Source organism: Neomonachus schauinslandi, chromosome 5 (assembly GCF_002201575.2).
Source record: "Neomonachus schauinslandi chromosome 5, ASM220157v2, whole genome shotgun sequence".
NCBI classification, from domain to species: Eukaryota; Metazoa; Chordata; class Mammalia; order Carnivora; family Phocidae; genus Neomonachus; species Neomonachus schauinslandi.
This window is the reverse complement of record NC_058407.1, coordinates 26,684,085-26,697,873: the sequence shown is the minus strand read 5'-3', so window position 1 is coordinate 26,697,873 and position 13,789 is coordinate 26,684,085.

The window sequence follows — 13,789 nt, the reverse complement described above, 5'->3', positions numbered from 1 at the left end:
GAAACCATGGGACAAGCCAACAGGAGAAATCAAGAGGTACAGAGGTGGTTGGACTATAGCAGTAGACACAGAGGAAGGGAGTAAACCTCATTAAGGAGCTCTGGAATAAAGGGAAGAGGCTTGGGGGAGGGCTTATAATCTCAGTTAGCTCATGGGGCTGAGGCTCAGGGTCATTCACATTGTGACTCTCAGCAATGCTTTCAGTCATTCATTTTTTCATTCAATAGAAATGTGTTTGACTATCTTCTATGTGTGAGGCACAGTGGATGAGTTGGCCTAGGCCAGGGGTCAGTGCATCTTTTCTGTAAAGGGCCAGATAGGAAATATTTTAGGCTTTGAGGGCCATATGGTTTCTGTGATATTGTGATTTATAATAAGAACTATATATTTGGTCTTTGTCCCCATTCCTGGCACAGAGCTCCTAAAACCCTTGGAATTTCCTATGATGAAAGCAACAAGTCTTTTGTAATATTAGTGAAGTGACTTTTGTACCTCATCTAAGGATGGAAGCTCATTGCCAGTGAAGCCAACCATGTGATTAGAGGGTTGGAACTTTCAGTTCCAATCCCCAATCTTCAGAAGGACTGGAGATGGAGTTCAATCACCAATGGCCATAATTTAATCAGTCATGCCTATATAATGAAGTCTCCATAAAAACCCAAAAAGATGGTGTTTGGAGAGCTTCTGGGTATTTGGAGAGCTTCTGAGCACATGGAGATTTGGGCAAAGTGGCATGTCCAGAGGGCATAAACATTCTATGCCCCTTCCTATATACCTTGCCCTGTGTATCTCTTCCATCTGGCTGTTTCTGAGTTATATCCTTTTATAATAAAATTGGTAATCCAGTAAGTAAAATATTTGAGTTCTGTGAGCCTCTCAGCAAATTAACTCAAGGAGGGGGGCTTTGGAACCTCTAATCTATAGCTGGTCAGTCAGCAGCACAGTTGACAACCTGGACCTGTGAGTGGCCTCTGAAGTAGGAGTTGAAGGGAACAGTCTTGTTGGACTGAGCCTTTAACTGAGGGATCTGATGCTGTCTTCAGGTAGAGTAGGAATTGAATTGAATGATAGGACACTCAGCTGGTGTCAGAGGATTGCTTGGTGTTGGGGAAGACATACACACGCATGAATTGGTATGTTTCTCATTTTCTTGCACAATACTCCACTCTGCCATTATAGCACATAAACAGCCATAGACAGTAAGTAAACAAATGTTTGTTTATTGCATGTATTCCAATAAAACTTTATTTATAGAAACAAGGGGTGGGCCAGGTTTGATCCATGGGCTCTAGTTTGCTAACCCTTGGTTTAGAGAAAATAGAGGTGCTAGTTATTAGTTCGCCTCTCCAGATCCACTATATAGCCCTTTTTCACTCTGTTCTCTATGCCAAGAGTCTGGCTTCTGCAGACTGTCACCCCAGCTCCTTGCCCTCTGTCTTCTGGTTAGGTTTGGCCAATGGGAGGCTCTAGAAGGAGGCCAGGAGTTGGGAGAGAAGATGGAGGAATTTAGTCTCTCTACTCCCTCCCTTCTGGGCTGTGCCTTGGTAATGGCTGTGTTCCTCTACATGTGGGCACAGCTCTGACTGGTGGCGCATACCCAGGGCTATGCCTCTTACCCAGTCCCAGTAACAGCTCCCTTCCTTGGCCCTTCAGCCCAAAGGGTGGTAATGGTTTCCCACTGTTCCTAGTTCTGGGCATTTCTCCATCCCTTGTTGATTTCTTTACCATTGCTCACACATCATGTGTGGTCCCTTCATTAAGCTCTCTCCAGGTATCCCTTCAAGTGTGCTCTCTCTTCCCTGCTGGACAGTGTCTGAGGATGCCCTTATAGTGGACGTTCACTGTTTTTAGGTATAACAGTATGGGTTACAACCTCAGATCCAGGATGCAACATGTGATCTAGACATGGCCAATCAGAGCACCGAATCACCCAAGCCACAGTAATTGGTTCCAGAATGTTCACATGAACCAAGGTGTCGCAGTTGGAGGGAATAATAATACTTATGTAGAAACTCCCAAGAAGTGCTGTCTATTCCACTGGAGTTGAGCCTGGAAGAGTAGGAATTTGGAGCTTCCAGTAGCTATTTTATGAAGTCTGAGGGCAAGGTCTAACACTAAAGAAGACAAAGTCTGGATATAACTTCATATGAGTCCCCGGAAGCAGATCTGTTCTCTGATGTTTCTGTCAAGGAGACTGTAAAGTTCTTTTTTTTTTTTCTTTTTAAGCCATTTTAAATTGAAATTTCTGCCACTTGCATCCAGTGGCATAATTTATTCAAAAAACAAAACAAAACAACCTGTGACCATTTTTTTTTTTTTAAGATTTTTTTATTTTATTTGACAGAGAGAGACATAGGGAGAGAGGGAACACAAGCAGGGGGAGTGGGAGAGGGAGAAGCAGGCTTCCCGCTGAGCAGGGAGCCCGATGCGGGGCTTGATCCCAGGACCCTGGGATCATGACCTGAGCCGAAGGCAGACGCTTAATGACTGAGCCACCCAGGTGCCCCAACCTGTGACCATTTTATACAAACATTATACTCACTGAATTATCTAAGTGGGAAACCAGCCATATTTCATATCTGGATTCGATGCACACTAATACAGCATAGTGAAACCCACCGTGGATTTCAGTAGTAACAGACACTAGAGAGTTGGTTAGCCATCGACCCACTTCCAAAGGGAAATGACAGGAGTATAGTGGCATCTGGGTGGTTATTGCCTCCCCTACCAGAAAGAAACCTCCCAAGCCATTGTCTTACCCACTTGGACATTTGACAGTAACAAATCTCGAAAACCCATCTGAATGAATGGGCAGATTGGTGCTATTGTTGGCAAGACAATGAGTTGCAGCCTGGTGTTTTTTAATAGTTATAAACAAATAATGAATCTGTGCCAGTACCCAAAATAGAGACAACTGGGCATAATAAACATTAAGTCTCAAAGAGATCATCTAACCAAGAACCTAAAATATCTTTTGTGGACTCCAAGAGTGTTCATTATACTAAATATTATTCTATTCATTAATTCATTTAAGTGAATGTTGAGTGAATGTCAGCCTCGTGCAGTACAAGGAGGCAAATAGTTTTCATTTCTTGGGCCACTTGTGGTTGTGGCTGCTTGAGGGGCTGTGTTGAGAACAATTGTAGGCCAACTCTGGGTCTTACAACTGGCCACAAGAATGAATACCATAGTCAATATAAGGTGTCTTCTGCGGAAGCAGAAGAAAGGAGTACACAAGGTACTTGTCATCCCTGAGAGCTGAAAAGTGACTCTAGAGTGAGAAGGAGTAGATTTGTGATGAGTCACTTCCTGTGCATGTGCTTTGGTTTCCTCAGATTTTTAAAATAGGGGAGTTGATCCAAATAACTTAAAAGGTTCCTCCTTGCTTTCCTTATTTATTTATCCATATTTTTATTTGTTGGCTTATGCCTAGTGGCTATGGATGAAATTTGTCCCTGTATTTGGGGTGAACTCCCGTCTGATGTAGAGAAGCCAAAATCTGGATTCCCAGCCTCTTACGTAGTAAGCTTACAACCATGGAACCTGGATCCACCAATCAGACCTATCTGTGTTGAATTTGTTTGAAAGCTGGTGGTGGCAAGAGGCAGGCTCTGCACAGAATCCATCTGGCAAGGACGAAGGCAGAGACCTCTGTGTTGTTGAAGCCGCGGTCTCAGAGGAGCTGGTGGTAATGTTCAGTGCTGGACTGTGACAGCAGCCACGTTTGGGGGCCCTCTGAAGGTGTCACTGAGGCAGCTTGGCAGTCCAGCTGGGGGCATTGTTCCTGGCATCTTCCAATCCTTCATCTTTGGGCCTCCTTTAGCAACTTTAGCTGTTTAATTCTCTTTGCAATAAAATCCTTTCACTGCTGAAATGAGCCAGAGTGGATTTCTTTGTTCTCAAGGAGCTTAAAAACTTAGAATTAGGACTGAATGCCTTCAAATAGACATTTTTCTCCTTTAAAAATGAAAAAAAAAAAGGGTCTGTTATGAATTATAAATAGTATGCTTAGCTAATAGCTTACAAAATGTATTTTGTTGTGGTTATCAGCAAGATAATTATTGCAGATGGATAAATACATGTCAAAAGAGGGATGTTAGTCTCACTTTTTCTTCTTTATTATCTAAGTACACTAGAGAAATGTAATTCTTTCAGTGTTTATGGTTCAGTTTTACACTGAGAGAAAGACCCCCCTTTTTAATCATTGCTAGTGTGATTTTCAAGAGTTTATAGGAACACTGTGGTTAGGTTTCTATTGGTTTTTTAAATTTTCTAATGATCAGAACTAAATACCTCATGATGGCAGTTGGCCACAGCAGAGATTCACTTAACTAACCGTCTTTGCAAGTGTTTCTTTAGAGAATTTGAAACTTACTCTCTAAACACTGTATATAAGAAAGTCCACATTGCTGGGGTGCCTGAGTGGCTCAGTCGTTAAGCATCTGCCTTCAGCTCAGGTCATGGTTCCAGGGTCCCAGGATCGAGCCCCGCATTGGGCTCCCTGCTCCTCCCTCTCCCTCTGCCTGCCGCTCCGCCTGCTTGTGCTCTCTCTCTCTCTGTCAAATAAATAAATAAATAAACTTTAAGAAAAAAAAGAAAGACCACATTGCTTTATTTTCTTTAATCAATTGGATTTCACTTTACTCTCCAGCCTACCATACTATTGAAAAACAGGTGTTTAGAAGTCATGTCTCAAAGTAGGCTAAGGAAGCCTTATCTCCTCCATATTATCCCTCAACAAGCCATCCACACATTCTGAAATAGATGATAAATTTTTTTGATGTTTTATTCAAAAGAGATATTCATCTGAAAATTAAGCTCCTTCCTTGGACCCTGACGGCTGCTCTTAAGCTCTTCCAGAATTGACATTTTGGAGCCTAACTATTAGGGGCTTTCTCTCCCCATTGTCATCCTAGCCCTTCCTTCCCTCGGGACTTACAAAACTCCTAGGGTCTTACAACAAAACTTAGGAACAAAAGCTCACTGGATAAACTCCCAGTTCCAGCCATAGTAGAAAAATAGGTATCAGATTTCCTTTCTACTTTAAACCACTATAATGCTGGACAAAACGTATGGAGTAGTGCTGGGCATTAGACGATAGGCAATAGAGGGACATAATCTTTGAGAGAAGAAAAATGCACAAGATGAACTTCCCATGCATCCCTATGAAAAATTCAGTATGTGAAAAAAATCTGCCTGGTGCTATGTTGTAAATCAAGGCACAGAAAAGTGGAGTCCAAACAAAACAGAATGGTTTTTCTGGGTAGAGAAAAGCTAGATCAAAATTCAGGGATGCTGAGACTACTGGCATTTTCAGGGTAGGGCACCTGAGAGATGAGAGGCCCAAAATTATGAATAGGGATCTCCTTGAGTCTTGGCTGGGTACTAAGCCACACGTGTTTAGGATGAGGCTTCAAGAGGTCTGACAGAGAACAACTATTTGTGAGGTATAATCTGAATGAGAATGCCAGAGATATTTTGGCTCTGATAAACCGAAGAGTGAACTTCATCAAAATCCTACAGCAATTAGTTGATACTCCAGAATAATCAAATGTTAGGAATATGCCACTCTAGCCCTAGAGTAAGAACAACTTTAGACCTGCCCTCACAAAGCCTAAACCCAAACCTTGACAAAACCAAGCCAAGGTGCAAATGAAGTAACTGCCATGCAGAGAGAAAAATCAACACTTACTGAAGGAACACTCTCAACTAAATACATCCCAAAAGTCAAGCACACCATAACAAATTCCTAGATAGCCAAAGAAGCAGGAAAATGTGTTACATATTCAGGAGAAAAAATAGTCACTAGAAACAGATCCAGAGATGTTGACAGAGATGTTAGAATTAATGGCCCAGGATTTTGAAACAACTTTTATAAATATATTCAAGGATTTAAAAGAAAATATGGATATTACATGTGGACAGAAAAGGAATTAAAACAAGGTTATAGAAATCATGAGAAGAAATGTAAGTTGTCAGTGAAAAATACAATTTACGAAATAAAAAATTCACTGAATGGGCTTAACAGATTTGACATTGCAGAAGAAAATGTCACTAAACTTGAAGACAGATCAAAAGAAATTATCCAAAAAATTTTAAAGCATTTTCAAATAAGCATAACCTTAGCGATCATAGGATATCAAGAAGTCTAACATTTATAATCATGGTCCCTGAAAAGCCTCAAAAATCTCAATAAATTCCAAGTATGATAAACACCAGAAAACTGTATCTAGTCATATCATAATCCACGTGCTGAGGACAACAATGACAGAATTATTATAGGAGGGAAATATCACCTCCAGGGGAATGATGGTAAGCATAAGAACTTCTCATCAAAACCACTGCAAACCAGAAGGCCATAGAATAACATTTAAAGGGCTAAAAGGAGGGGAAATCCTGTCAAACTACAAGTCTATATTCAGCAAAAATATCCTTAAAAATGAAGTAAAAATAAAGACCTTTCTATATAAACAAATGCTGAAAGCATTCATTACAGTAAAACCATAGCCCAGGAAATGTACACGTAAGCCCCTCAGTCTGAAATGAAGAGTAACAGTCAGAAAGCTGGGGCTACATGGAGGAATGAAGAGCACCAGAAATGGTGAATACACAATACATAACATACTTATTAATAAATTTATTTAAGGGCACCTGGGTGGCTCAGTCATTAAGCATCTGCCTTCAGCTCAGGTCATGGTCCCAGGGTCCTGGGATCAAGCCCCGCGTCGGGCTCCCTGCTCAGCGGGAAGCCTGCTTCTCCCTCTCCCACTCCCCCTGCTTGTGTTCCCTCTCTCGCTGTGTCTCTCTCTGTCAAATAAATAAAATCTTTTAAAAAATTAAAAATAAAATAAATTTATTTAAAAGAATTATTTAAAGTAGAAATAATAATGAGGGAGTTTATAACATATGCATAAGTAAAATATATGACAATAGCAAAGGCAGAAGGAAGTTAAGGGAAGTATATAAGTACTGCTTATATGTGAGGTAGTATATTATAGTAGACTATAATAAATCAACAATGTATATCGTAGTTCCTCTTAAAAAATAAACCGGCATAGTTAAAAGCCAATAGAGGAGATAAAATGGGATGCTAAGAAATATTTGTGTAACTCAAATGAAGGCAACACAGAAGGAATAAATGAAGGACAGATGCATCAAATAAAACACAAATAGCAAAATGATAGCATCAAATCCCACGGTATCAATAACATTACATGTAGATGGACTATACACTGCATTCAAAAGGTAGAGATTGTCAAGCTGGATAAAAGCAGGATCCAACTATGTGTTGCTTATGAGAGATACACTTTAAGCATAAAGGTACAGATTGCTTGGATGTGAAATTATGCGAAAAGGTGTCCCATGCAAATATTCATCATAAGAAAGCTAGAATGGCTGTATTAATATCAGATGTAGTAGATTTCAGGGCAAAGAATACTACCAGAGATAAGTAGGGACATTTCATAACGGGCAATTTATCAGGAATATGTAATAATTCTAAATGCTCATGTACTTAACAACAGGTTCAAAATACATGAGGCTGACATGATGAAAGGACTCAGTAGACAAATCCACAATCATGGTTAGAAATCTTTTTTTTTTTTTTTTAAAGATTTTATTTATTTATTTGAGAGAGAGAGAATGAGAGAGCACATGAGAGGGGGGAGGGTCAGAGGGAGAAGCAGGCTCCCCGCCGAGTAGGGAGCCCGATGCGGGACTCGATCCCGGGACTCCAGGATCATGACCTGAGCCGAAGGCAGTCGCTTAACCAACTGAGCCACCCAGGCGCCCCATGGTTAGAAATCTTAACACCTTTCTCTAAGTACCTGACAGAAAACTTACACACAAAACATTCAGTAAGGATCCAGAAGATCTGAACAACACTGTGTTTAATTGACTTTTATAGAACACTATGCTCAAAAACTGCAGAATACACATTATTTGCAAATGCACATGGAACATACACCAAGATAGAGTATATGCTGGGCTGTCAAACAAGTTCATTAAGTTTCAAAGGATTTAAGTTATACAGAGTTTAATTCTCTGATCATAGAGAATTAAGTTACAAATTAGTAACAAAAAGATATCTGAAAATTTCCCAAATCTTTAGAAACCAAGCAACACACTTCTAAATAACTCATGCGTCAAAAAGAAATCACAAGAAAAAATTGAAAATAATTTCAAGCTAAATATGAAATGAAAACAGAACATACCAAAATATGTGGGATGCAGTAGAGCAGGGATAGAAGAAAATGTCTGGTTTTAAATACTTTATTAGAAAAGAAGAAATGCCATTTTAAAATCAGTGACCTAAACTTCTACTTTAAAAGCCTGGAAGAAAAAGAGCAAAGTAAACCCAAAGTAGTCGGAAGAGAGGAAGTAAGAACAGAAACCAGACAGAACAGAAAGCAATTAAATAGGCAAGACAAACAATAGAGAAAATAAAAAGTTGCTTCTTTGAGAAGATTAATGAAGTTGATATATCCCTAGCAACACTGATCAGAAAAAAAAAAGAAACACAAATTACTAATACTAGGAATGAAAGAGAGAATATCAGGTCAGCTATTTCAGACAGTGAAAGGATAATATAGTAATCATATGAGAAATTTTATGCCAATGAATTTGGCAACTTAGATGCAAACAAATTTCTTGAAAGATACCAATACTGACGCACAAAAATAGAAAATTTGATTATTAAATAAAAATTATAATTTATGTAATATAGAATATAATTTTATGTCATAATATATAATTTATAATATAATATATAATATAGTAATTAAAATCTGTATAGTTCCATATCTGTTAAAGAAATCAAATTTATACTTGAAACCTTCACAATAAGAAAATTTTAGGCCATGTTTGCTCCTCTGGTGAATTCATCAAACATTTAAGAAAGAAATAATATCTATCTTCTATAAACTCTTCTAGAAAATAGAAAAAAAGTGAATATAACTCATTTTATGAGACCAACGTAACCCTGACACAAAAACCTGATACGGACATTATGAGAAATGAAAATTATAGACCGATATTCTTCATAAACATAGATGCAAAAATCCTTAACAAAACATTAGCAAATAAAATCTAGCAATACAGAAAATAACCTATCCTGACCAAGTGGGTTTATCCCAGGAATGCAAGGTTGGTTTAACATTTAAAAATTAATATATATTGGGGCGCCTGGGTGGCTCTGTTGGTTAAGTGTCTGCCTTCATCTCAGGTCATGATCCCAGGGTCCTGGGATCGAGTCCTGCATCGGGCTCCCTGCTCAGCGGGAAGCCTGCTTCTCCCTCTCCCACACCCCCTGCTTGTGTTCCCTCTCTCGCTGTCTCTCTCTCTGTCAAATAAATAAATAAATAAAATCTTAAAAAAAATTAATATAGTTCACTATTTTAACAGAATAAAAAAAATGTGATAAGCTTTATGTAGAAAGAGCATTTGATAAAATTCAACACCCATTCGTTATAGAAACTCTGGGCAAACTATGAATAGAAAGAAAATGTGATAAAGGCCTTTTATGAAAAACCCAGCATGATTATGAATTAAGTTTGTTAGAATGTTTAGAGCAGCCTTATACAGAACAGCCCCAAATTGGAAACTACCCAAATGTCCACCAGCAGGAGAATTAAGATACAAATTGTGGTCTATTCACGCAATGGAATACCCCTGAGCAATAAAAAAGAATGAATTACTAATATGTGCAACAACATCGATGAGTCATAAAACACTGTGATGAGAAGAATATATAAGACACAAAATTGTACGTACTGTATGCTTCCATTTATATGAAGTCTTAGACAAAACTATGTTGATAGAAGACAAAACTATGTTGATAGAAAACAAAACAGTTTTCTCGAGGGTGTTGGGATTAACTAGTAAAGACATGAGGAGATTTTCCAGGGTAAATGAAATGTTCTATATCTGGGTAGGAGCGTGCAAGTATGGGTTATAGGAGTATATGCAGTTGTCAAAACTCACCAAACTATATGTTTAAGATCTGCACATTTCATTGCATACAAATTATAGCTCAATAAAATAAATTCAGGGGAAAAAATCTTTACTGGATATACCTCTGATCTTTGGCCTATGTTGGTTTTCCAAGGCCATGTGGTCACATGAAAGTAAAAAGTTTTTTTTTTAATATCACACCAGATAAAAAAAAAATCCCTCTGATGCCATCTGTAGATGATTTCTAAGAAAATACTAATGTCTGGGTCACAAGCCTGGAGACTAAGTCGACTGAACCAAACATTACTTTTGGTTTTGGTTTTAGTTTTTGTTAAAGCAAAAACAAAAATAAAAAAACCTCTGCAGGTGATTTTTTTTTAAAGGATTTTATTTGTTTGAGAGAGAGCGTGTGCTTGAACACATGAGCGCATGAGCAGGGGTAGGGGCAGAGGGAGAGGGAGAAGCAGGCTACCTGCTGACCCTGGGATCATGACCTGAGCGGAAAGGCAGACGCTTAACAACTGAACCACGCAGACACAACCTCCCCAGGTGATTTTAATGTGCAACCAGGCTTGAGAATCACTGCTCTAGATATTGCCACCCAACCGGGACACTCCAGGGAGCTGGAGCTTAATTTTTACTCCTTATGGAACTCTTGGCTGAGGCACTTTCAACCTCTATCAGTCATTGTCCTACTAGAGAAACATGAACCACTTGGGATTTGAAACGAGAAATGTAATGCAGGGAATTGGTTATCCAGGTGATGGAAGAACTAAGAAGCCAATAGAAGACAGGCAACCCGAAGATTAGAAACAGCAGGAAGTTGCTAGAAAAAAGCCAATGTTTCAGTTCAAGCAGTCTAGCAAGAAGAGTTTCCTCCTCCTTAAGACAGGGTCAATCTTTTTTTTTTTTTTTTTTTTCCCATCCAGGCCTTCAACTGATTGGATGAGACCCACCCACGTTAAGGAATATAATCAGCTTTGTTCTGTCTACTGATTCAAATGTTAATCTCCTCCAGAAACACCCTCACAGACATACCCAGAATAATGTTGGACCAAATGTCTTGGGCAATCTGTGGCCCAGTCAAGATGACACATAAAATTAACCATCATGGTTTCCCAAGAATAGAATGATAGCAATAAATGCCCCTCTACTACTATTGCACTGTGTCCCCTTTTCTATCCTTTTTTAAAAAGAGATTTATTTCCTTATTTGAGAGAGAGAGTGCTTGTATGGGGGGGGGGGCGGTGCAGAGGGAGAGGGAGAGAATCTTCAAGCAGACTCCTTGCTGAGCACAGAGCCCCACCCTGAGATCACCACCTGAGCAGAAACCGAGAGTCTGATGCTTAATGGACTGTACCACCCAGGTGCCCCCCTTTTCTATCTATTCTTAACCCAGCAGTCAGAATGATCAAATTGCAACGTGTCAGCTCCTGTTACTTCAGTGTAAAATCCTCTAATGACTTCTCAGATCATTTTGAATAAAAATGTCTCCCTGCTCCCTCACTCACCCCATCTCTTCCCATTCTCCCCATTGCTTGCGCCGCTTCAGTCACTCGGGCTGTTTTGCTCAAACATGTCAGCACATTCATCTCAGAGCCTTTGCATTTGCTTTTCCTTCTGTTTCTAAGGCTTCTCCTCAGATACACTTATGCCTCACTACCTCTCACCTCCTGTAGTTCTCTGTTCAGCTCCAAGGATACATTATTTAAAAGAGCACACCCCAGGGGCGCCTGGGTGGCTCAGTCAGTTGAGCTTCTGACTCTTGATTTCAGCTCAGGTTATAATCTCAAGGGCTGTGAGATCAAGCCCCGCGTCCACTGTGGAGCCTGCTTGAGATTCTCTCTCTCCCTCTCCCTCTGCCCCTCCCCTGCTCAAGTGCTCTCTCTCTCTTAAAAACCACACTCTATTGCCCTTCGCTATCACTGTCTGCCTCCATCCTCTGCATTATTTTTCTTTATAGCACTGACTGTGAGTGGTATCTAGAACAGTACATGGCACATAGGCAAGCTAATTAATTAAGGTCAGAAACCAGTCAAAGCTGGTTGGCTTAACCATTTTGCAAAACTGTTACCATGACAAGTTGCTGACTTGAAGCAATAGTTGTAAAATTTCCCTTGAGGTAGCAAATTATTACCCTACACACAATAATAAACCAGAATGCTATTTACTAATTTTTCTTCCCTGCCAGGATTCTAGGAATCTAGATATTATGAAAGCCTCAAACAAAGGTAATAAAGCGTGGGAGAAAATGTTCCTCAGATACCAGTCTTTAAATTGCTGGTATCCACTTCTCAAGCCTGGAGGTACAGTCCCCAGTGGGACCAGTGGGGTAAGTCTTCCCATTGTGGAGATGGGTAACAAGGGCTGTCCCTTCATCTCCCCACTGAGCTTGAAGGAGGTACCTTTATATTGTACCTGTAACAATAGTAGCTATTGCTTAATGAGCCTCTACTGCTTGCAAAGTACTGTGTTAAGTACTTTTAACTCATTTAATCCTCACTACAGCCTTAGGAACAATATGATATTTCCTTGTTTTGTAGTGTCAGAGACTGAGACTCAAAAATTATGTCCCTTGCTTGGGTCACATACGAGAGAAAGTGAAGACAGGATTCCAACCGAAATGTGTATGATTCTATAACCCACAGAACCCATGGGAGCCTTTCTTTTCCAAAATGTAGGGCAGTTTCTTCTCATTGAAAAATTGCATTTCTTGAGGATGCTGTGAGTCTTTGATCTCTTTTGTTCTGGGTCTTTTTATTAACATTACTGAGGGCCTTCCCCTTAGGAGTCATAGTCTTCCTGCCGTAAGACAGAGAAGATGGCTACAGCCTGACCAGTGGAGTCTTAGAAGATTTAATTAGTTCCAGGGGTGCCTGGGTGGCTCAGTCAGTTAAGCGACTGACTCTTGATTTCGGCTCAGGTCATGATCTCAGGGTCATGAGATCGAGCCCCGTGTCAGGCTCTGTGCTCAGCAGGGAGTCTGCTGGAGATTCTCTCTCCTCCCTCTGCCCCTCCTCCTGCTTGCTCTCTCTCTCCCTCAAATAAATAAATACATCTTAAAAAAAAAAAAAAAGCTTAATTAGCTCCATCAGGACAGCCCCATACCATATGGTGTGCAGCACATGTGATTTATGATATAGACCTGGAGGCCTTGTGATGTTGCACGCTCAAGTTAGAGGTGGAAATTCTCCCAGCACTTCTTATAGGTGGAGCCTCCTCTTCACATTTAGGTGTCTTTTCATAATTTTCTCCTCAATCCGGCCCTCTTCTCACCCTCCTCATCACTTACCCTCCAAAAGTAAGTACTGAGGTCATTGTGGGTAGAGATGCTCTTCTCAAGAATGAAAATGTAACGTTTGCCCCATTTTGTAGATGTTTGTCTCTGTTGGGAAGGTCTCATGTGGCGATGTTATCTTCTTAAGTTCTCTCAGCCTCTTGCTACACCTAGTCTCCAGTCATCACCCTGGAAAAGTCCCAAATGGATCCTGAGGCTCCGGGGGTCTCAGCTGCAAGGGTATTATTTAGAACGTCCTCTTCAGCATTGAACAAACTCCCAATTTTATAGAAATCCTAAATATTCTAGTTCTGTCTATATACCCATACTATGATCACAATAAAACATTTTGGATAAAAGGAATTTGGCTTCCTAAAAAATGATCAGAGCACCTTCTAGGGGAGCTAAGGGAAGGCAAACACATGCCGGGTGGATTGGTTATATACCTTAGTTCTTTATGCTCCCTCCATTTCCATTTGAGGAGTTCCATTTTTTTAAATCTCCACAATAGTTGTTTTGATCTTTTTGTGGATTACACAGTAGGCATTTCCTCCCCCAGTA